Source organism: Lissotriton vulgaris, chromosome 9 (genome assembly GCF_964263255.1).
Source record: "Lissotriton vulgaris chromosome 9, aLisVul1.2, whole genome shotgun sequence".
NCBI lineage: Eukaryota > Metazoa > Chordata > Amphibia > Caudata > Salamandridae > Lissotriton > Lissotriton vulgaris.
In genome coordinates this window covers 1,052,568,840-1,052,593,505 of record NC_141697.1, presented here as the reverse complement: position 1 = coordinate 1,052,593,505, position 24,666 = coordinate 1,052,568,840, and the positions used below count along the sequence as shown (strand labels likewise).

General features: G+C 42.8%; 1 protein-coding gene across 1 annotated transcript in view; it reads left to right on the top strand.

Annotated features, from left to right (window-relative positions):
• The window catches only part of LOC147692784 (uncharacterized), a 794,918-nt gene that overhangs the window by 622,874 nt on the left and 147,378 nt on the right, over positions 1-24,666 (top strand). The gene's annotated exons all lie outside the window — the stretch shown is intronic.

The window sequence follows — 24,666 nt, the reverse complement described above, 5'->3', positions numbered from 1 at the left end:
GGTAGTTATTGTCACAGTATATGAGATTATGCTAAAAATATGGTGGCTTTGGAAGCAAACACTAAATTGAGACAGCAGAAAGGAATCTTGTAGAAATTACGTTTGTCTTTGTTCCAGGCACCAAACCCTTGTTCTCATGCAGGTCTGCAGAAAATACAATCTATTTTGCGGTTTAATAAATCATGCACTCTCTGGCTATTATTGATTAACAAACCATGATTTAGTGTTCTCATTTTTTGTGGTTGGCTACTTTCCCTGCAAAACATTATTGTACATTTAGAACAAATTGCGTGATTTGCTCGACCTTTGCAGTCTCTTTTTGTAGCATAACAGTGCCATCACAAATATCAGACAGTGGAACCAAACACTTAAATCTAACAGTTTCATAGCAATGAATTTACATTTGTCAATCAGCAAGGCTCATATGAGAACCGAAGATTTCACTTTTTTTAGGAATTCAGCTCAGCTACTGGAATATGCCAAAGATTTAACCAGAGGTCCTGAATAGCCCTGGGCGGAGTTGGCGGAGTGGGGCTTCGCGGAGCTACGCGAAGTGGGCGAGAAACTACGCCCACCTCCGCACTCCGCGTAGCCCCACTCCGCAAAACCACTGGCCGCCAGCCCCGCCACCCGCCTCCTTCCCGCCCTCCCTAAATACTTTCAAATAAAGGAATTAAATAATTTAAAAAGCACTTACCTTGCCGCCGCTGCCCGCCGCGTCCCCGGGGCTCGCTATCTTCCGTCTTCTTTAGTAATGCGCATGCGCGGGCGGCCGCGCATGCGCATTTTCTCGTGAAAATGCGCATGCGCGGCCGCCCGCGCATGCGCATTTCTAAAGAAGACGGAAGACGGAAGATAACGAGCCCCGGGGACGCGGCGGGCAGCGGCGGCAAGGTAAGTGCTTTTTAAATTATTTCATTCCTTTATTTGAAAGTATTTAGGGAGGGCGGGAGGGAGGCGGGTGGCGGCCAGCTACGCTCCGTCTGTGGAGCGTGCGTAGTGCCGCCTGGCTCCGCCAGCTCCGTAAAATGCGGAGAAGGCGGCACTACGCACACTCCGTGCACGGAGCGTAGCTGGCCGCCCACCCTTAGTCCTGAATAGCTGCATCCGTAATTCCTCTGCAATAATTTTCTAAATTCCCAAATAAATGTGAATTGTTCTTGTGGCAAACATTTAGGGTGTGATTATGAGTTTGGTGGTCTCGCAGCAGGCCGCCATGCCAGTGCCCGCTGCGAGACTGCCAAACGCGTATTCTGACTGCCCCCTGTATTCCGATTGGAATCAAGGCTAGGCGGTTCTTTAGCGCTGGTCCCACGTGGTGTGTATCTAAGGCACATAGGTGCGCCTTAGACAGGCACAGCTATGAGACCATTGCAGCCCCTTTCTGCATAGAAAGAAATGCAAAATGTTGTGCATTTCTCTCTATGCAGGAACAGGGGGTGGAGAAATACAAGGGGCACAACATGTGCACCCCTGCATGCACCCCCATGCACAGAGGAGACAGCCATGAAAAGGAGGGCAGTGAGGCAACTCGTAATATGCTTGGTGGTGTCGCAGCGTCACTGTCGGGATATTACTTCCTCAGACAGCTGCGCCACTGCCATTGGATTAAGAATCCCATCAGTAGCAGCGGTCCAGTGATGGTCCAACCATTGTACTTGCAATACGAACTACCATGGGTTCGAACTCCTAATCGGCCCCGTAGACTGATTCACCAGTAGAAAAAATACATTTACACCAACTGATCAATGCCAGCAGTGCTTATTTTGTAAATGAATGAGTGCTGGTTCCTAAAACTCTGCTCCATTGGTGCTATTAAAAATTGCTGCGCCGAATATCAAGGCTATGTAGTGTTGGATTTACCTCAGGTCTCTTTAATCCACTACCAGACACTCTCTGCCCCTTTATCTCACTCACTCTTGGCAGTCCTTGCTTTCTCCCCTTGTGCACGTTTTTTGCATCTTTCTCTTCTTCCTTCTTTCACAATTCAGTTTTTTTCTCTCTGTTGCTAGCGGTCAATATTAGTTGATGAAAATAAAAACTGCGGTTAAGCAAAATGAGTGCTGGTGGACCCCACCAGCTCAAATTAAGCACTGCGCAGGTACACACTTGCATTGCACTGCTGAAAACTTCAGCAGCAGGGAAGCAAAACTGTCTGCTGGGACACAATTTAAGGATCCTGATCCTTGTTTCTGCGCTAGGATTCAAATGTCAGAATCAGATGCCAGACGTAACAAACTTACATTACATTCACGGCTGACAGGTTGCATCCTAAGGCCTGCCTATTCCCTGCTGTATTGTTAGCATCCAAGGGGGGTTGGAGTGATCCTACAGGGCATATTACCAACAACTAGCGATAATCGTTCACAATGTACGTGCATTCCAAAGGTGTTTGACAAGGTATTTCGGGTGAATATTCATGTTGTGCAAGAGCGTACGCACACACGCATGCATACACACACGTGCACACACACACATACACTGGCAAATGTTTGCTTCCGGTAATGCTCACTTAACTGTGATTGTGCCATGCTGCATGGCGCATATTTTGTACTCGATGACAAAAGGGCATACAAGTCAATGGAACTCTGCTGCAGTCTTTCATCTATACTTTTGATTCGTGCAGGCCTGAGTAAGCTACATAGGAAGTGAGACACTTGGACTGCTGATGGCGTCCAGCTTGTCATGACAGCTAAATGACATGCTGACTCTCCTTAAAATGAGTCAGGGTCGTAACCAGGTATGGTAATGCGCTGGTAGCTGATAGATCCTGGTAGCATTAGCTCAAATCTGGCAGGCATCTTTAGGTTCTTATCCTTTCCAAGTGATGAATGAGAACCCTTTATCTGGGAAATAGGGACACATGATAGTCACAGAGCTATACTGATACCGCTTTATATAGGGATTTGGTGTAAGTGTATTGTGCAAGAAAGAGTATTACACATGTAGGGGGACATTACTAAGATTTTGCTCTGTGTTTGCATTACAAAAGTGATGCAAATTGGCACAAAATAATTTTTTCCCAATTTACTTTCCAGCGGCGCTGGAAATAAGGGAAAAGATAAAGTAATGCATTACTTAGCGCCATGGGGATGTACCAAGGGTGGCGCATGGGCATTCCCATGCAACCATCCAAGGTTTCTCACGCTAAACCCATTTTGCTATGAAAAGTAAATTGGGTGTAGTGTGAGAATAAAGGCGCCCTTTTCAAGTGGGCGCAAGGACGGAGAAATGCTTTCAATTCTTCCTTTCCCACTGTGCGTGTGTGCTGCACTGAACAGCACGAATACAAAGTGGGAAAATGGTTAAAGTGAGTCTGTGCATAGTATTTTGTACTAAAAGGGATCCTTCTAGTACAAAATCTGTGCTAGACTCATGGCGCAAAAGCGTCTTTGTGACGCACAGCAGCTGATGTCAGCGCCGGCACTAGTGAGAGGGGAGGAGAGTGCCTTATTTTAGTAAATAGGGCCCTCTCCTCCTCTCTCCTTTTAACGTAGTGCAGCGCTGCATTTGTGGCTGCTGCAGTGCGCTATGTGAAAGAATAGTAAATCTGCCCAGTAATGGTTAAACAGCCTGGGTACTCTGGATGTGTTACTTGTCAACAAATTAGCCTTCTATTCTGTTCAGGTGGAATAAAATACATACACCTAATATCAAACCTCTGACTGGGGTTACTGTTTATCTGCGTAAGTCAAAGCACACAATAGTAAATTATATGGCATCAAGGGGCATATTATCAAGGGGGTTTATCTCCGCTTTTTTGGCTTTAAAAGCCAAGAAAGCGGAGATACAATTATCTCCCTATTACCTAGCTGTCGCTAACACCAGTTAGCGACAGCTAGTAGGAGATAGTGACCATCTTGGGCCCCGCTTTGCATGTCAGTGAAATTTATCGCTAATGACATGCAAAGTGGGCGTGCCAAGATGTTAGTGACTGGAAACAGTCGCTAACATCGCTATCTCCTATTACCAACTTTTGAAGATATTCGCGCTAAGCGCGATTATCTCCAAAAGCTAACACCTGCCCCTGAGCAGTTCTTAGCCATGTTATCCAATGGTAGGTGGATAACATGGCTAAGAGCATTAGCTCGGTAATGCATGAATATCGCTGATATTCATGCATTTCGGCCGATTTTTATCGCTTAGGAGATAAACCTTGATAATAGCACGGTTCCTAAGCGATAAAAATCGCCGCAGCTCGGCGATAAAAATATTGCCGCTAAGCCAACATAGCGATAATTATCGCTAGTTGTTGGTAATATGCCCCCAAATCTTTAAAAGAAAAATGATTGTCTATTACACAGAAAGGCATTGTAGGAGGAATTGCTTGAAAGGTCAAGACATCCATTTTCCAGTGTATACTGCCATATTTTGCAGAACATTAGCAATTTAGGTGCAAGACGGAACATAAGTGGTTCATATGTTTGCAGGCTTTCTTCACTCCAAGTACAGCTTTGTACCTCATTGTTTTGAAATTGTCCTCGCTAAAGGTGATTGAATGCTTCTGTAAGGTGATGTAAGGTCTTTAGTATAGCACCATTAGGTAACCTCAAGTAATAGCAAAGCCAGAAAGTGTATGTTCCATTAACACATGGGGCATCGTTGTGGGAAAAGCTGTTTTCTTTTGAGTGCTAACAACTCCCCACCTGTTCCTGCCAAAATCAAAAAGATATACATTTTTGCAATCTATTCCATTAGATCATAATCTGATCTGGAACTATGCCGACCAGACTGTATTTATCCACTGTTTTTTGTGTGCATAGTGTTCCATTCTCGCTTGTTTGAATGTTTAAGCGACTGATATAGTTGCTGTCTCTAAGCCATGTGCCACTGGGCCAGGGCTTGCAGTGTTGCAGAATTTGAAAAATAAGCTAAATGAATCTCTTTTATGAATCTATTCTTACTAATTGTATCAGCATTAGAAAGATGAAAGTCTGGCTTGGCTCCTATTTGACTGAATGGCTCACAATCTGCTCACAGATCTCCTGAGTGGATGCATTAAACCACTGCTCTGTACTCGCAGTGATAATACTAGTAAGCCATTTTGGAATATTTCTGAAATATCTCAGAAAGCTCAGAGCAAAAGGTGTTTATCCAGCAGAAGATTTTGTATTCAACTTCTGGAAAACTGAACTATACCGACATGAAGGAGTTACTCATTTAGTAGCTGTCTGTAGTTTATATTATATAATCCCTGTGGATAGACTTGGGACTGCATTTTTGAAATAAACATGATAAGTGGCTTGATGTAAGTCACATATTTGTCTTTTGATAGTATATTGTGCAATAGAGAAAGAAGGAAGGGGTCCTGCATCTTTATGAATTGCATATGAATAGTATGATATTTGTCCAAAACAATATGTTATGTTTATTATACCTAGATAGATTTTCTAGGTGTTAGAAATACAATTAAGTTATGAATGACAATGCTTGTAACACAAAGAACAGACAATGGTAGAGCATAGAACATTCTAGTGGTTGGAGAATTCATGGAAGCCAAGTAAATCAGCAATATAGTTTAGAGTAATGTCAGTGAGACAATAAGATATTTTATATGTTTATTATATGCTGGTGTCACCTGCTGTTGAACTATATTAGAAGAGCTATGTACTCAATCTCAACACCACACATGATCAGTGGGAATACAATAAAGGAATCTGAAGACACTGTTGTTTATACCACTACCAAAGATTGATACCCATACTACACCACCATCGCTCATAACAGCATCCTCGTATAAGGTGCCAGTAATTTGCAAAACTAGTCAACCACCACGCTCACATGAGACATCCATAATAAACAGCCCAGGCTAATATCATGGGTGTTTCAAGAGAACGTGGGAAGGGTAGGAGCACAGACCGAAGAGAAGAACACATGATCACAGAGGAAGGGTCATTGTGAGCATCATATTTATTTATTTGTATTTATTTATTTTTAAAGTTTTGTATAGCGCGAACATGAAAGCGGGTATCAGAGCACTTTACATATGAGCTGAGGAAGACATAGGTAAATAGCTGTGGGAGAAAAATAATGAAAATATATATCAAGAACACATTATTATATGAGCGGGCGACACTGAAGTTGTAGCAAATGTCTGGTAACGTATTAAACAGCAAAACAAGATAGGAGACAAAAGGAGCGAAACATCTAGTTCAGTGCAGTGTTCCACAGTAAGGCTTTCACTTCCCTTTTGAAGGCAAATGTTGAGGGAATCAGCCTTGTTTCCACAGGAAGGGAGATCCATATTCTTGGGGCAATTCCAGAGAATGTACGATTGTAGTTTTTATTTTTTTTACATTTCTTCGGCTTGAGTAGTAGTGTACTGGTGCTCCTAGAAGGCCGGGATGCTCCTGATAGTTCGACTTATTTGCCAGGTAAAGGGGAGTGTTATAATGTAACGCTCTATGAGTCATACATGTAATTTTTAACTGGATCCTTGATTCAAACGGGAGCCAGTTGAGCGATTTCAGGTCCGGAAAGATGTTTTTGGTTTTCTTAGAGCCAGTGATGAGTCTAGTCGCAGCATTCAGCGATGCTCTAATATAATCATAGTCATGTATTTTAGTGTGCATTAGTGCATTTTATTAAATAGTTCTATGGAAATCTGAAATTGTATTGGGAGATGGCTCACACTCCCCAACTATTAAGGGCAACTTCAAATGTCCAACAGATAATACTGAATGCAGAAGAATGGATGGCAATTGAAAATGAATTGACTAAGCCATATAGCAAATGTCCGGTTGGTTCAAGCATAGGGCTTTAATGATGATGGAAAACTGGGATTCACAGCATGAACAGTAAAACAAACTTTCATTTTAACAATATCGCTTGTAAAAAGAAATTTTTTGGGGTGATGAGCGTTCCTATATGCAACTATAAAGGGCTTTACAGAGTAGCTGGTCAGCAACATATACTGATAAGAAATTTAGTGAGTAGTGTGTCCAACCGGCGATCAGGAGATAATAAATTCAGATTTTAATTGCTGACTTAGTCTTTCCTCCATCTAATGTTGAAAAAATGAGTGTTGATGTGCAGTAACGAAAGAGCCTAGTAATAGAAAATCAAGGATGCAAGGGTCCAGTATCTACGAAGAGGAATGCTGAAGAATAACAGATATTTTTGTAGGAAAGCATTTGGCTCTTAAAAGAAAGCAAAATAAATGTAGCTAACAATAGTGCAGGCTTTGATATTAAAGTCTGCAGTGATGGGTGATAGATTATTCATTCATTCAGTTGTCATGGAATCTTTTGATGTACAAACCCGAACATAACTTCAGCAAATGTCAAGGGCAACATGAGCAGGAAACGTAGCAACTAAAACAATAGCTGATGAGTACAATACAAAAATAACACACAGAACAGTGCAAGTAAGGCACACACATGGGGTGGGGGCACAGCACATGAATTTACACCAGCAAAATGGGAATAGGCACCAGTAAAGGATTAGGGGAAATGAGGCATTCTCTGCTAAACCCCACGCATGTGACCCAGAAACCCATAACAACCCAAAAAACAAGTACTCAAGAACTGTTTCCTGGCAGTATACAGTACATCAGGGTTGGCGGGGCATGTTACAAAGAAGCTATTCTCAAAAAAAGTATTACTAAGCGAAAAAGAGAAATATCAGTAAGGCTTGTAGAAGGCATTGCTGCCACTCTCCATTTTATATGTTACTTTTATGCTATTCCACATAAAAATTTAATGAAATCGAAAAGCCGTCATCACCTAATGTGCCAGGCAGACAGGGGGTAGTAAAAAGTGATAGCAAGTAAATCACCCAATAAAGCTCTAATCCAGGATTGAACAGTCATCAGCTAGCGTTGAGAAAGAATAAAATGAGTAAAGGACCGTCGGAAGACATCTCACAACTGTGCAGACATCACGTACTCAGGAGGATATGGGCAATCCGAATTGAAAGAAAACAAGAATACGGCTGTCAAAATTGTCTTTCCATTGTCTAAAAAGTGCTGAACGCAGCATGAAACTAATGTAAACATTTAGAAAAGTTAATCACTGCATACATCTGAAAGCTCCACTTCTCACTGCAGTTCTGCAGCTGGTAAGCCTGGAAGTGGAGATGAGAAAATGTGTTCTAGACTTCCATTTGCTTCTCCGGTAATTCTTATTTTTGGGATCAATTTTCCTATCAATACTGACTCCTGCAGATGGTGGCATCTCTTCTCCAGATCACAGGGGTAGTAGAATTTAATCGATAGTTTGACCCCGATGTCACCAAAGGTAGTGACAATCATGAGGCAGTTACTCCTGATAACTGATCCTTGTACAGTTTTATCTAAACTGCCTTTATTGAAATAGCAGAACTCTGCTCTCCAACAGGTCTTATGTAGGAGATGGATTCTAAAAATATTTTTGAGATGAGACCACAGCTATATGTTCATGTGACAAATGTATACTTAGTTCACAGTCTTGAGGGTCAATGCTTCTTGTCCAAGCTTGGGCTAATACTAAGGGCCTGATTACCACTTTGGCGGCCATGGAGCGGGTTGCCACGCCAACGCCCTGCTTCAGGACCGCCAAACTCGATCGCCGCCTACCCGCCAGATTCCGAGTAATATTGTTGTTTGGCAGGCGGATGTCGTGGCAGTCCTGCAGTGGTGCAGTTTAAAGGCCCATAATTAGCCTTATAACTGCACCATTGTGGGATTGCTAATGGACGTGTTCCTGCACGGCATGGACTGGGCAGTCCATGTCATGAAGGAACAAGGTTGCATTCACACTGGGGGGCACAACCTTTCTGTGTCGGGAAGGCCGGCACAGAAAGGCAGTGGGAAGCTTCCATCGTAATTCTCGGGCAAGGTATTATTGTAGGCTTTCCGAATGGCAGACGGGCTCTCAGAGCCCGTTGGAGGCCATTTGGAAAAACCGATTCGGATTCCTTTCTGACCAACTCCATCAAAATGGTCGGTTAGAAAGGAATACGAACTGGCCATTCCGATGCAGTCGGAACAGCTCCGACCAATTGTTGTAGCCATTCCCAACCTCATCGGAATTGGGCCCTAAATTGTTGCTTTGGAAATTAGCTGATTCGAGCTTAATTATGACAAAAGTGTTTATATAGGAGTGCTGAACTCTCTGTAAGCTACCTTTATTGCAAGTAGAAGTGAAATACTTCTCAATTTTCGACAGGGTAATTCAATATTATATCTGCACTAACTTGCCTGCAAGCTCAGAGAACTTCTACATTGCCTGGAGGGACTTGTGTTATGCATTTTGGATTGTATTGTTATCAGTCAAATTAACATCATGGAGTTGGTTAACATTACACATCTGTTATCAGCATCAGGACACTATTCTGTCGGAGCCTCCCGCTGTCCCAGGTTTACAGAAGGTGAGAACAGGTGGTCAGGCTTTCTTTTATCTCTGCTAAGCTCTAGAACTCCTATTTTCTCAATATTTGGCCAGTAAGAACAATTTCGTTTTCTGCTCCAATTTGAAGGTTTGCCATTGCTCTTCACTCCCAGTCTGTCACTCTCTTTCACTACTAAAAAACACTAAGGAAGTATGTGTGCTCATTAACAAAATATTAATTATTCTTACATAGTTTAATAACACAATATTTATCATATATCTCTCTAACCTAAAGTTAGGCTCAGAATCTGACAGAAAATTGATGTTACATTTAAACATTTAAGATTTAAAAATTCTCAATCGCCAAAAATGGTGTCATCTTCACAGCAGTGTCACACTGTTTCCCTGCTCTTTATAGTAATGTAACATAAAGTAAGATTTATTAATAGAGCACTCTTATTCTCAGAAAAGTGTTTCTAGATGCTTTGAGGACTTCAGAATAGAGAAGTTGTACAGTCAGATGGTGTCAAATGATAAGGGACTGAGAAGAGCCAGGTTTTTGGATCCTTCCGAAATCTTGACCATATCTCTCAGTGGCAGTGCTAATTGGTTCATATGTTTAGCTCCCAGCACAGCATTCAAGCAACCTCCTCTTCTTATATAACAAAACCTAGGCAGGACTAAAAGATATGAGTTGGACCGTCTCAATGACCGATATGGTGAATAGATTTTAAAGGGGTTCTGTAAGCTGGAAGGCCTGGGCGGTAAATTCCGTTCCGCTCGCTGAATTTGGGTAATTTCACGTTCCGCTGAGAACACGGAATTGCCACAAATTCCGCGATCCGCGGCTTCGCTGAATTTTTTGCTTGTTCACACTTTCAAAATGCGTGTTCATGAGAAATTTCCCCCAGATCACGCAAACAGCATTCGCGAACAGGAAAAAAGCATCGCGAACGGACGGAACAAGCAATTCCTTGTGTTCGCGGAACTCTGCATGCTCGCGGAGGTTTTTTACTGTTTTGCAGAGCTTTGTGTAGCGCGATTACACAAATTCCACCCACCCCTACTCGAGTTATATTTAACTGTGTTATGTTAAGTTACAGGTCCTTATAAAGTGCACATCCACAAAACAGTTTCTTGGCACTATGTAACTTTCTCAGCATGACTCAGAAACGTATTAATAGGCTTGCTTAAAGAGCTAGATCTTGTAAGGCTGAATAACCTTGCATTATTACTGCTTTTATTTGTCTTAAGTAACTATATATTTTAATATGTAAGCATGCACATCATAACTTCAATGTCACATGTTTCTGTTTGCTGTTTCTTTAAATCCGCAAGATAAGTCAAGTCCGTTCCGAAATAATCGGCGTTCTGAACGGACTTGACTTATCTTGCGGATTTACTCCTGCTTGTGAACCTATGGTTTGAGCGACTTATGACTCCTTGAGAAAACAAACTTCCAATAACAATTGACTAACGGGACCACCATTTAATCCCTTGGAAATTGAGTATGCAGAGAAAAGCCTGCTACCTCATGAGAACATAGTTTCACATCTACGTTCCGTGGACAAGGAATTATTCATTAATCTTGGGACAAAGAGTGAAGATTTTCCACTTGGTCCACCACCACTATTGGGGCCCACACTACTCCTCTGGTTGCCCAATGTATTAGTCCTGATGAAGACTCGCATGGCCACGGTCCAACTTACCTTTAGGCCCTAAGACGAGTCGAAACGTCGATGCTCCTTTCTTTTATTACCTGGATTGTGTAACACATTTTCTGGTGCAACAGAATTTTGGAAGCAATGTCTCCATTTAATAAAAATTGTGTATAGAATTTATATCACAGGCCAAGTCACTACAAGACGGTGAATTGTGTCAACCGATCGATTGTGAATATAAAATTGTAAATATTTCTATGTCTTCCTTTGCTCCTCTTTTCTACTAAGCACCTGACATTTCTTCATCTTACGCACGCTCTCTTTGGGCAACTTAAAACTCTCTTACATAGAGATAGTTATAAATGCAATGAATTAAAATCGCCCCTGAATTTGTAATTATTGCTGTTGCATTTTTGTCCTTCTTTTCGTAAATGTTGTAACACATAGAATGTATAGGGTTGATCTGTGAGACATATCCCTTAACTAAGTGGAAATATTGAATATGTATTGATCAATTCAATTCAAGTGAAAGTAATGGTTGAAGACCATTGTATTTCAATAGAGGAAAGGGGGTTCAGCTACACTTTCAGGGGAAAAATGGGAAAATAATGGATACAAAAGGGGGTTCTCTTCTAGTAAGAGTACCAAATGTTTTCTCAAGTGAGGGAGTCTGGTGCCTCTTCCAAACCCAGGTAGGGAGGGTACAAGGAGATTAAATATTTTGACCCCATTAAGGCTGGGGTGTTCCAGGACTGTCAAAAGTCAAGACATAAAAAGGTAAACCGAGTCTGTTCTAAGAAGTCTCCCACTGGTGGCTATTCCCAATGGATTGCAAGTGCAAGAAGTGATATGCACATTTGAAACCAGAGGTTGGTCTGAAGCCACCTTAGTCTCCGAGGGTAGAGTGGATTTTGAAGCCCAGGACGCTTACCACCCAACATAGTGAAGTACAGGCAATGGCCAACATAGCAGGTAGCATGTCCACAGGGGTGGACTGGCTAGTTTCCCCACAGCCGATTATCCTAGATACTTTCCATAGTGTAGTCAACATTGAAAATGAGGTGAAGTTTCATGCCATGTCGATAGTCATCTCTGAGTGGGGGAGAGTTACTGGCCTAAAGAAAGTAGCTGTGAGCCCTGCCATCCCAGTGGCATGTCTGCTGGGAAATCTCTGCTTGGGCTAAGGTATAAAGGAAGACGTATGTAGAAACGATGGGTCTGCCTGAGTGTGGTGTTTGGCCATCATGGCTCAGGCAGCCCATAAGGGAAGTCAAGGGAGATTGGAGGCTGGAAGAATGGCCAAGTTCCACAATCAATATTATGTGCAAGAGGCGTAGTTAACTTTCCTCAAATCTTCCCACGGCTCAGATGGAATCTGACGCCCCGGGGAAGGATATGGAGCCTATAGGACTCCATATCCTAAAGGGGAAGACCCATTATGAGAGACTTGCCAAAACTCTGTGAGTGGCATGCTGTAAGAGGACTCCCAGGGAGGAATTCCATCCAGCACAGAGAACATGTCCAAACCATGAAGGCTTTGACATGAGGGTCAAGCTCAGGAACAGGGGATACTAGTGGAACCAATGGCATCTACTTCGAGGAATGTGTCCTCTATAGTGAGTCTAGGGACCCTATGCCTGGGGCAACCAGAAGTGGTCCCTCAATAGTACAGAGCCTTCCTGTTGAACTTTGCCCATGATATTCCCATGGCTGGGCATTTAGGGTAGACCACAACCTGTGAGAGGTTGGTCAACCACTTATACTGGCCCCACATGTCTGAAAAGGTGAAGGAGTTTGGTCACTACTTCACTATCTGCCAGGACAGTGGCAACACAGGAGGGTAACCCAAGGCTTCTTTGATCCCACATCCTTTAGTGGGGATGCCTTTTGAGAGGGTGGAGATTGACATTGTCAGACCCTGAGACCCCTAAAAAGTTTCAGGGAGCAGGTTCATCTTGGTGGTGAACCATGACAACAGGTACCCTGAAGCCATATCTCTAAGGACGGTGACTGTGCCCATGGTGGCTAAAGCCCTGCCTGGTACCTTTAACAGAGTAGGGTTCCCGAAAGAGGTAATCTCAGACAGGATGACAAACTGCATACTTGAACGCTATGTGGGATGAATGTGCTGTGACTGTCTCACCATGAGAAAGTTGGTTAGCCACATCAGTGCAAAACCCTTGATATGGTGTCAAAAAATGACACGTGAACCAGGGCATCTGTATCACCATTTATCTAAGATGTTTTTTAAATGTTCCGATACTATACTTGATTCACAAAGGTAAACTTACACTTTTATGTAATTTTAAATTTTTTGGTATTCACAAATAATCAGTTTAATTGTATTAATAGTGTTTATACAAACACGGATACTCCACACTGGTGGCGGAGAGCTACCAAGGCCGGTCGTATCGTTTTATGATAGGCCTTTTTATTTGCAGAGCTCTCCACACCGATTGGTGAGCCTACGCAGTTGTTAAATTACTATTAGTAAAATTAAACTTGTAGTTTGTGAATACCAAAAAATAGTAAATTTACACAAAAGTATGTTTACCATTGTGAAAAGAGATCCCGATTTTCAACTTTAGATTAGCTTTTTCTGTTCCTGCAACATGATGGGAGCAAATTCCATGAGGCTATAAGCCATATCCAGTGGTGTGTTTCCAACATCTTCAACTTGGACATATATTCCACTCTGGGAGTGAAAGAAACTTGTAAGCGACTACGTTTTTCATTAATACTATGAATAATTTATCGCATATCGATTCTGAATGGGAAATATCCTGCTCCTGAGCTTTAGAATGTGTCATCGATCTAACTACTGCAAAGATCTCTCTAGATGAGTTTTTGCCGTTGCAAACTTATCTCTATAAAAGATTGCTTCAAACTGACTTATTTTCTGATAATATTCTCTATTTGCTGTGTAACAAAATGTTCTTGTGGTCACCTAGAATTACCCTCTACTTTCTTTCTTACTGACAACATTGTCTTTTTATGAACCATAGTTCCTGATTAAACCATGGGCAGTCAAATTACATGGGGGATTAGACTTCTTTCTTAGAGGATATAGACTATTAAGAGTGGAAGTAATCCATTGTTGATAGGAGGCAGAATCTGTCTCAACGCAGCCTAACAACTATGGTTGATTAGAGTTTCATAAGGGGTTAAGATATGACGCTTAAATTAGATGCCAGGATCTTCTTACAGAGAGATAGTACTTGTTTTTGGCTTTGATCACTACTGTCGAGATATTGAAAGGCACTGCAAAGTGGTCCGCCTAAGTGAAAGAGTTTAGGTATTCTAAGTTTGAAAATATAGGGTTCAATATGGAGCTTGCTGATTTAGTAGCTTCTGAGCCTAAGTGAGATTTAATCATGACTGTGCCATATTGTCCAATATATTATCCACATTAAAATCCCCCAATGTCACAAAACATGTGACTTTAATAATATATGGGAATAATGTCTATTCCAGTTGCAAATGTGGTAGAGTAACGTGGTGCTCTTTAAAATTAGTGATCGAGAAATCCCATAATCAGGGCTGAATTTCAGTGTTAAACCACTGCCTCTGCTTTAGTGGTATTTGTTACAGGGGTAATAATGCAAGTGAAATTTCTGGTAAAAAGAATGGCGAGGCCAACTCCATATTTTTTTGTGCGACTAAGATGGCTAATGGAATTTCAATCTGTTACAGCCTCCGCAGTATGCGGGATTGCACCAATCTTTAACCATTTTTACATAAGGAAATTAGCATCAGGTTTTAAGTCTGCAATGAAGTAACTTTATCATACTTATCTTTTGGGAAAGACCTGATATTCATTTGTAAAATTTGAAAAGCTTATACTGTCTTGGGATTGGTTGGAGTAATTCTATGAAAGTAGTCACTCCCTGTGTGTGGGTGGATGCACATTTCCTAACATGTCGGGCAAATATATTGTTGAAAGATCAATATGCCCTTATCCAAAGAGCGACACTTGCTAGAGGGACAAAGACAAATTTTGTGAAATTCTGTTAGAATTTTCACCAGGGATTTGGCGCTAGGCATGGTCTAGGCATGTACAGATGAAGATGGGCTTGCCTTTGGCTGACACGCTGCACAGATGCACTGCAGCCTTGCTTAACCGCTTCGCTGCATGCAGCGGGGGCTGTTCGACACATGGAATAAGCTAAATTGACGATCTTGGTTATGAAGGAGCCCACAGACAAAAATTATCTCAACCTGCCCAACTTAATATGCTGTTAATGTTGCTAAGCAGCCTCCAGCTAAGGCTCGGGAACAAGAATTGACCTGCTTTGGGAGTAAAACAGTAGACCGTGCACTTGAGAGCTTATACTATTCTAAAATGTTGAGAACATGAGGCAAATACAGGTCAGGTAGTCACCACAATCCCCAATATTAACCACCAACTTGAGACGGGGGAGTCCCAAGTGAAGAGGGCCACCAGTGGTCTCCTCAGGGATGAACGTCACTGCCTAAAAGAAGAATTTCCAACCTGCTGGTATTTAGCTTCAAACAATTAGCTGCCATCCATTCTAAAAAAGCCTTCATACTTTTTTGGAAGTTGACCATATCTGATGGAATGCCAGAAACACAGAACACAAGCTGGGTGTCGTCAGCATTAGACACCAGCGCAAACCCAAGAGCTTTCACAACCTGAGCCAATGGGTGAATGTAGATATTAAACAGCGTTGGGCTCAACGAGGAGCCCTGCAGGACACTGTGATGTAAAGTGTGCCAGTTGAAGCTAAAAGGCAGAAACACCACCTGAAAAAGAGGGGTCGGCAATGAAAGAGGAAAACCAGTTAAAAGCAGAGCCACCAACCACAATATCTCACAGGCGCTGGAGCAAGATGTTGTGACAAACGGTATCAAAAGCAGCATTTAGGGCAAGTAGAATCATTACAGAGGAACTGCCTTCGTCCAAGAACTTCCAAGCACATGTAATTTTTGCTTCCATCAAAAATATTGTTCCTGTTGTCTTGACCTTCGCTAGAAATATTTATATTGTAGATGATATCGACAAAAATGAAAAAGTGATCACCAGGCATAGTCACTACAGAATTCAACTAAATTTGCAGATATTATATTCTTGAACCATTCTTTTGACATTCTCTGGTGATGGGATGGGAGAATTTCTAGGTGCTATGCCAATATATCTGCGTTCCTTTGGCTGGCTCTGGGCTCCCATGTGTCTAAGTGGGTCATTAGTGAGTGGGTCATCAGTGGCAGCGCTGGCCAGCATGCTTTTACAAAGCATGCCATTACGACGCAACTTTTACAACGCAAGTTGTTACAACAACTTGCGTTGGGGGGCGCTGGAGGGTGAATAGTTTAATTTACTCTTCCAACTCCAGTCCCCGTGGATAGTAGGGAAGGTGTTGGATAGTAATTGAACTATTCCCTATCCTAGAGCGCCCTCCAGCGCAATTCGTTGTAATGACTTGCATTGTAAAAGTTGCGTCATAATGGTAGTGCGTTGTAAAAGTTGCGTTGTAAAGGATGTTTCCCCCTGTTCCCAGCCAAGAGGAAATAGGAAGCTCCAACTTCTGGGATCACCATTCAAGTTCCAAACAGGTGTGCTAGATTGTATTGTTCTTCTTCAAGATGGAGTGTAGCTATCTCTTTTAGGTCTAGTCTTTGGCTGCAGGGCATTATTCCCTTGCTAGCCCATGAAAATACCACTCTCCATTTTGTTATTCCAATCAACCACGTTGGTGCAAGATTTCCTTCCTAATTGTGAGGAATGGGATATGTACCCCTTGTCATCTTCCCCAAATGCAGTTCACTGTTGAGATCAGTGTCTATATGCACAAGATCCTATACAACCCCCAGGGACTGTCTCTGAATGAAAACCACAATGAAGAAGACAGACTCTAGGGGTAACAAACATTTTCCATTTTGCAGTCTCCATTTTATGCAAAAAAGTCTTAACGAGCAGCCTAGCCTTGTAGCCTATGCTAGGGCTCTTGACACATGGACCCTGGGTCATGCAAACATGTTTTCTTGTGCACATGGAAGCAGTTTTGAAAAGTGAATTCACCCAAAGGACTTTGCATAGGAGTCTAATGCGCTTGTATTGGTTATCAAACTCTCACACCTATTGTTTTGTAGCCTCGTTCTTGCGAAAAAGGGTCTACATTCAGGGTTGTGGGTGTACATTATCTCAAGGAATCATTTTTTCCCATTGTGCAACAAAATGTAAAGTATTCCCCATTTTGTTTGGCAGCAAGTTAACACTGAAGTTGTTTGGTATTATGTAATTTAAATTCCCAATGTGTATATTTGAATATATTGGTTTTTGCTGCTCAGCCACCTCTCTTCAGTGTTTAATTACCACTGCAACAGCACAGCATGCTAAAGTAAAGGATGTACCCTGCAGGCGGCGGCCATTATTGAGTTTAATGTTTGTGATACATCAAGCCCGACGCAGCACAGTCTAGACAAGCTCCTTGTTTTGTGTTATTTTTGTTCTAGGATCTCATTTCTACAGTAGTTTTCACACTTGCTATTATAATCAACCATCGGTTTAAGGTTGCTTTTGTGTATGGGTGTAATTTAGAAAAGAGATGGTGATTCTTCACTGTGTTTAATTAAATAGATGTGGGGGTACTCGGCGGTTTTGCTTACTCCTAATACAATTAAGAATGAATTGGGAAAACATTAATAGTCGTTTTAGTAGTTTTGAACTCGATTAAAGAATGCTAGGTAGCAACAGGGACGAGTTTTGACAGGAGGAATAACAAAAAAAATTGGATTTTTTGTTCAAAAATAGCCAAACGTGTACAATGCTTGCAAGCCTTCTGCCAGGGTGAATGTATAGGTTTGCTTACAACTAATTCACGGTGTTGATTGTAGGACTCTTCATTATCGTGTTTGTTATGTATGTATTGGACAGGGGTGTGAAACTTAAGTTTGTGTTTGAGTGAGAAACTTCACCAGCTCTCAGTATATTTCTGGTAGAGAGGTAGCTGTGCCCTGGAAAGTAAAGGGCAATAGATCACTCCCAGCTCCCCTTGCAGCACTGCCCAAGTTTACTTCATTTTCAACAGGGGTAGTCGTAGGTCTCCACTATTTGCTCATGTGATTTGAAAGTCGCCTAATTGAACCTGTAAGTGGACGAGCGGCCCATCAAACCTGACCTACATTAATAATTTGGGCAGAGCAAAGAGTTTTGACATTGAGCTTAAACATTATTTTGGAAGCCTGTCCCCCTCTTTGTACCAATGGCTGTTGGCCCTCTGGCCTTGGCTTGCCCAACCACAATCTTATACCACTGCTCGGGTATTTATACTGAATGAGCAAAGTGTCACTAGGCGCTACACTGGCCTTTAGATGGGGCTATGAAGTATTTGGGTTAGAGATGATCATATTTTCTCAGGCAGTGGCAACCATGCTTTTGAAAAATCATAAAGGGAAGTTCGGGTTGTCTCTTTAATTTTTCAGGAATTTTGTGGCATAAACCATGCCCCTAACAGAATTCTGGTAACAAAGGTATTGCCCATCAGAGAATGGTGCAAGATGGTTTCCACCACACATGTGTGCCTAGTGACGTGCGGTTACTCCAAAGGTGCTGTGCTTGTAATCATTGTCCCAAAGGGGTCATATTTGTAATTACTTCCTGAGCAGACTCAATATAGCCTAACTCTTGTCCCATTTCTTGTAGCGTCCTTCTAAAATTTCTATCCATCACTAGTAGTAGGCCGATAGTCATCACCGCTGTCAGAAAGACAACACCTGTAATAATTACCTATATTAGTAATGGGCATGTAATCACTACCTTCATCACTAGTACTGTGGCTTTAATAATTGATGTAGACATCACCTTCATTAGGAGTACCAAAAATGTCATCATAACCTATATTCGGTAAAGTGTAGGTACTCAGTACCTCCATCACTACTACTGTGACTTTAATGAAGGATGTAGACATCATCTTCATCAGAAGAACCACGCCTGTAATAATTACCTATATTAGTAATGTGCATGCAATCACCACCTCCATCACTAGCACTGTGGCTTTAATAATTGATGTAGGCCTCATCTTCCTCAGAAGCCTGTCATTTTTGCTTCTTATGTAAAGTGCAAATTATCGCTATCTCCATGTGTAGTATTGTGACTGTAACAATTAATGTAGACATCACCACCAGAAGTACCAAGCCTGTAAAAAATGCCACTTTAGTAAAATGCATGTGTTCACTGCCTCCATCACTAGTACTGTGGCTCTAATAACTGATGTAGACATGACCTTCATTAGAAGTACCATGCATGTAACAATTGTCTGCATCATAAGTATTGTGCATGTATTCATGGGTCCTCTTTAATGCTGTTACTGACTGTTCCCTTAGACGGTCTTGCACCTCAGAAGTGTCCTGCTCCAAGGAGTTGCTCAGACCCCCTTCATTAACTGAAAGCTGTATAATCGAGAAATAAGAGGCTAGTGTTTGGATACCGCTATATGGTGTCTAGTGGGGGGAGCGATCCTCCTCTGCAAAGCAGATGGTGAAAGTCTGATCCTTTTTTAATACCCTGGTGTCCTGCTGCTGCCACCCACACCCATGGTAAACTCAAATTTGTGAAGCACAGTCTTGGATTTTGCTACCTTATAATTGATCGATCAAGTGTTATGGAGCTCAGGATGGTAGGGCCTTATTTACTAGTTTGGCAGTCAATAGGACTGCCAAAGTCACTGTGGAGGGGTGGTGGTGGTGGTCAAGGACAGCCGCACCAGGGGTCCAACTGCCATATTACAACTACAGCAGTCAGAACCCCATAGGACCACCACAACCGCCAGGAATCACAGGCCATGGATCTGTGATCCCTGACGGTGGCACAGCGATTTGAGGGCCGCAATATGTTAGTGTTGCCGCTACGCACTGACAAGCATTTTACAAGTTTCCTCACTGTCACAGATTTCATGGCGGGGCACTCACCATAAACTTGTGGCGGTGAGGAAACTAAGGGGCTCTACTGGGCCCCCTGTTTTTTCACAGCCTGAAGATGCATACTGGGGGGCCCATGGTGTGCCCCCCTGTGTGCATGCACCCTCTTTCCTGCAGGATTGCACAGTCCATGCCATGCAGGTGCAGGAACTGGCTGTAGCGTTCCCATTGTGGTGCTTTGTTAAGAGGCACTACCATGGGAATTTTTTTGTAATCTGGTGGGCAGCTGCGGTGAAGTTTGGTGGTGTGGGAGCAGGATGGTGGTGTGCCCCCCACCCCCACACTGCCAAACTCATAATTAAGCCCTTTGAGTTCACCAGGATTTTTTGATGATATTATTACATAATTAAAATTAAACAAGGACAACACAATAGTTCTACACTTTTTCACATTTAGTGGTGCAAAGTTAGCCCCAGAGGACTGATTTTCCATACGAGAAGTAATATTAACACATCACTTTGTGCGATCAGACCATTTTTCTCTAAATACAAGAATCATAATAAGAACGCACATGCGTAATAAAAACTCACAGACGCATGTGTAATGCACGTTTCACGCATTTAGCGTGATTGTTGACACCTCCCGACAATCTCTGAATAAGGGCATCAGTCTGCTTACTGAACCTCATTTTTCATCCACTAAAGGACATCTCTGCAGCACATACAGATGTAAGGAAGGCTGCTACTTCAGAAATTGATACTATGTGGCAATTTCTCTTTAAAGGGCCGCGCAATGATGCCCTCCCTTGGCTCTACTCTTATTGCTGAGTGCGTTGGTGATCAGGCCCATAGTAATTTGACATCAGCGCAGTAATATTTCTATTTTAGCACATCAATATGTAATTTAGTCAGCTGCAGCTCTCCAGATCGCCTTGTGAAGCCCAACACCACCTCTTAATACTTTTAACTTCCGCAACCTGCCTGGAGCGCGGCAGTGACATTAACGAATGGCCTGTCGTGTTTTCATTACTGGGCAGCTCCTTTATTGATAAATTGCTGGCAGTGGAGAGGGGAGGACACTCTCTCACTCCTGTTGTGCTTTCATTGGGATGGGGAAGAGAGTAGGGACGGGCGATTACACGGTAATTAATGTTGTGAGCATTTCTTTGGGGCAGGCAGAAGACAATGCATTCTCTTGCAATTATGTTTCACGGAATAAATATATACTGGGAAGTTAAAAATAATCTTAAAAGGCCCAGTCATTCACAATACTTCTGTTTACTGTTATTCCTGGATTTACAATGCAAGAAAGTATTTCGCTTACATAACACACTTAAGGAGTAGTGTTGAGTTTAGAGGTATGGGACCTCATTTATGAAAAGTGACGCATCGCTGCGTGAAAACAGTGATGCGTCACTTTTCATTGTGTCCTCGTTGCGACACCGATGATGCGTCATATTTACAGTATGACGTATCATGTCGCAAGGAGTTACAGATACGTCAGTATTTCCAACGTATCTGTAGGCGCAAAAGTGACGCATTGCTGGAGTGTGTCACAAAAGTGACGCAACTCCAGCAATGTGTCCTTTCACATGGGGCAAGCCCCATGTGAAAGGGCCTGCGTCAGTCCTACGCCTTCTGTGAGTCAGGCGTAAGATTTTGACGCATTTGAGTCCTAGAAGTGGCGCAGTGAAATCTCATAGATTTCACTGCGTCACTTCTGTGACTCTTTCTTGCGTCAATACGCCCCCCTTGCATACATTATACCTGGCGCACGTATAATGTCGCGCAGGGGTTTACAAAGTGACGCATCTACCTAGATGCGTCACTTTGTGAATATGGCACAACAAGGCGCATTTTTTTACGCCACTGGTGTGTCACAAAAAAAGACGCACCAGCGGCGTAAAAGTGACGCAAGGGCTCATAAATGAGCCCCATGGTGCACCCGACATAAAGTGGCGGATGCTCTTTTCCACCAAATTTTCCATTCTTCCTTCACATTAAGGCAGGCGAGCTCCTTCCACTGCCTTTGCCAGAAGAAACCCTTGAGTAGTAGGTCAGCTGCAGGACTGTTGAGTCATAGTGGAGTGGACCGCTGCTTGTCTTGCCTACTTGGGCTCATTGCGCGAGATATGGCGTTAAGCCGCGGACCGTGCAGGTAAGAGCAGTGGGGGGGGGGGGGTAGGGCAAGGTGGGGGGGATTTTGACAGACGACGAGGAGAAATTAATTATTTATTCAATTTCCGCTCATAGTCGTACGGTAAAATCCTCCCTCCCACCCAGCCCTACCGCCCCACTGCTGCTGATGGCGTTCCAGCATAGGGACATTACATGATGGCCCCCACGCAGAGAGAGTAAACTATGTGTCACTTGGGGAAAACATCCTCTACAACGCAACTTTTTACCACGCAGTGCTATTACAACGCAGGTTTTACAACGAAAACCATTACAATGTATTGCGCTGGGGGTCGCTCTAGGATAGGGAATAGATGTAATTTACTATCCAACACCTTCCCTAGTGTCCACAGGGACTGGAGTTGGAATAGTAAATTAAACTATTCACTATCCAGCACCCCAAAGCACTATGCGTTGTAATGGTATGCGTAGTAAAACCTGCGTTGTAATAGCATGCGTGGTAAAAGCATGCGTTGTAACGTCATACATCCGTCACTTGGTCATTGTTATTTTGTTATGCAGTAGTAAACTCCTGCTTTTAGGGTTTGTCCTGATAGAATAAAATAATTGGCTGGGCAGGCACATCGAATATTGTGCCAACTCGGGAAAGAGTCAATGCCTCCATCTTTAAGCAAACAGTAAGAGTTACGAAAAAAAATTACTTGTGCTTGAAACAACCATCCCAACCATAGGAGAACAATGACCTGAGATGCATTTTTCACCGAGTTGTATTAAAATGTTAATCATTTGTGGGAGGTTATGCATGGGGTACATAAAAGGATTCTGTTAAGAGGTGTTTATTTGCAGCTCAAGGGAAGCATGTAAGATAGAGGGTATTTTTTTAAATATGCATGAAAGCCAAGTGCTGTGAGGAGAGAATGGTCATTGAGCTCTCTGGGCTTAAAACACCAGGAAGGTACTGCTCTCATTGGTCTCAAGTCCAGGAGGAGTATAAGACGCAGCCCGTGCAGGTAAGAGGGGTGGGGCTGGGTGGGGGGTATTTTAACAGACAATAACGAGGGAAAATTAATTCATTATTTAATTTTCCCTTGTGGTCATCTGTCGAATCCCCCCAACCCAGCCCACCGTACTTACCTGAATGGGCCGCAGCTGAGGAGTATGTTCCAAAGCAACTAAGGTGCATGCTCAAGAAGTTGGATACTGAGCCTGGGGCATGGATGCTTTAGGAGTGGGGACTTGGTTATTAAGGATAGGCAATAAGAATGTAGGTGTTTTCTGCACCATATCAATTTTTGATAGATCATGTTTCAGTTATCTAACCTAACAGTGATCTAGCAATATTGATTCAATGGCATTTTTGGTCGAATTTTGTTGCAGCAGGATATTGGAATTGGGCCCGTTGGACAATCGGAGGGACTGTAATCTCTACAACAGTGGCGGTGCCTGCTAAGGCACCACCATAGGTATTACAATGGCCCTTTCCACCGGCTGTTTCATGGCGGTTAACCCGCCTTGAAAAGACAGACGGAAAGTGACTTGGGGGCCCGTAGCGGGTCCTCCGTCACCCCTGGCCCTTTGAAATGGGCCCTGGGTGTACCTATGGTGCCCCCTACCTATCCCTGCACCATGTAGCTGGTACAGCTTTATGCCTGCCACATAGTGCATTGATATGCAAAATGTGCTTTTTTTATATTGCTGCGTACGCTGCAGCCCACAGCACATGCCCCAATACAAAATATACACATTGTGACTGCCTTGAAGGGTATTGTCAATGGTGTCTCAACTTTACATCATTTAGCAGGTACAGCTTGATGTCTGCCACATAGTGCAGGGATATGCAAAATGTGCTTTTTTTGTATTGCAGCGTACCCTGCAGCCTGCAGCACATGCCGCAATACAAAATATACACATTGTGAATACCTTGAAGGGTATTGTCAATGGTGTTTCAACTTTACATCATTTAAAAGGTCATCATCAGGACAGAATAGTGGCTAAGTACAAAGAGAAAAAGATTGCAGCAAGCTGAGGTCTAGCACAATGAGTATATCTGAAGACTGCATGCTTATGTGCTAGTCCAACAGGTTAGTGTCAACAGAGATGAGAGAAAAGGGAAGCAGCGGGGCACCTAACAAAAACTAAAAGTGGCCAGCTCTAGCCATGGGAGCTGGTAGGGCCGCCGAGCCCCAAGAGCCCCCCATAGCCCCCAACTTTAGTTAAAAAAAAGTGGGTGCACTGGCTGTGCACCGAGGCAACCACCAAAAAACAAGTGGCCAGATCCCTCCAAGGAAGCAGGCAGGGACCGCTGGGGCCCTGGGGCTCACCCCGCAACCCCCAACTTGTATTAAAGATGTGGGTGCCACAGGTGTTCACCATAGAATCCACAAAAATAATTACAAAAGGGGCAAAGAACAATAAGTGAGCACCCAAAGTAAATAATTTATTATTGACTTCTCCGCTAAGGAGCACTCAATAATCAGTAGGCTTATGTAAATATGTTTTTCTGTATGTTGGTGTTCTAATCTACCACCACATTTTTAAGTGTTGCTGGGGGCTGCATAGAGAACAGCAGTCCCCAGAAAAACTGAAAAAAACAGCCCTATGTTTCCTGAAGTCTACACGAAAAATGTATCATTTTGTAAGCATTTATAGAGCTGGAGCTTTTGCTCTTGATTTGGGAATGCATGG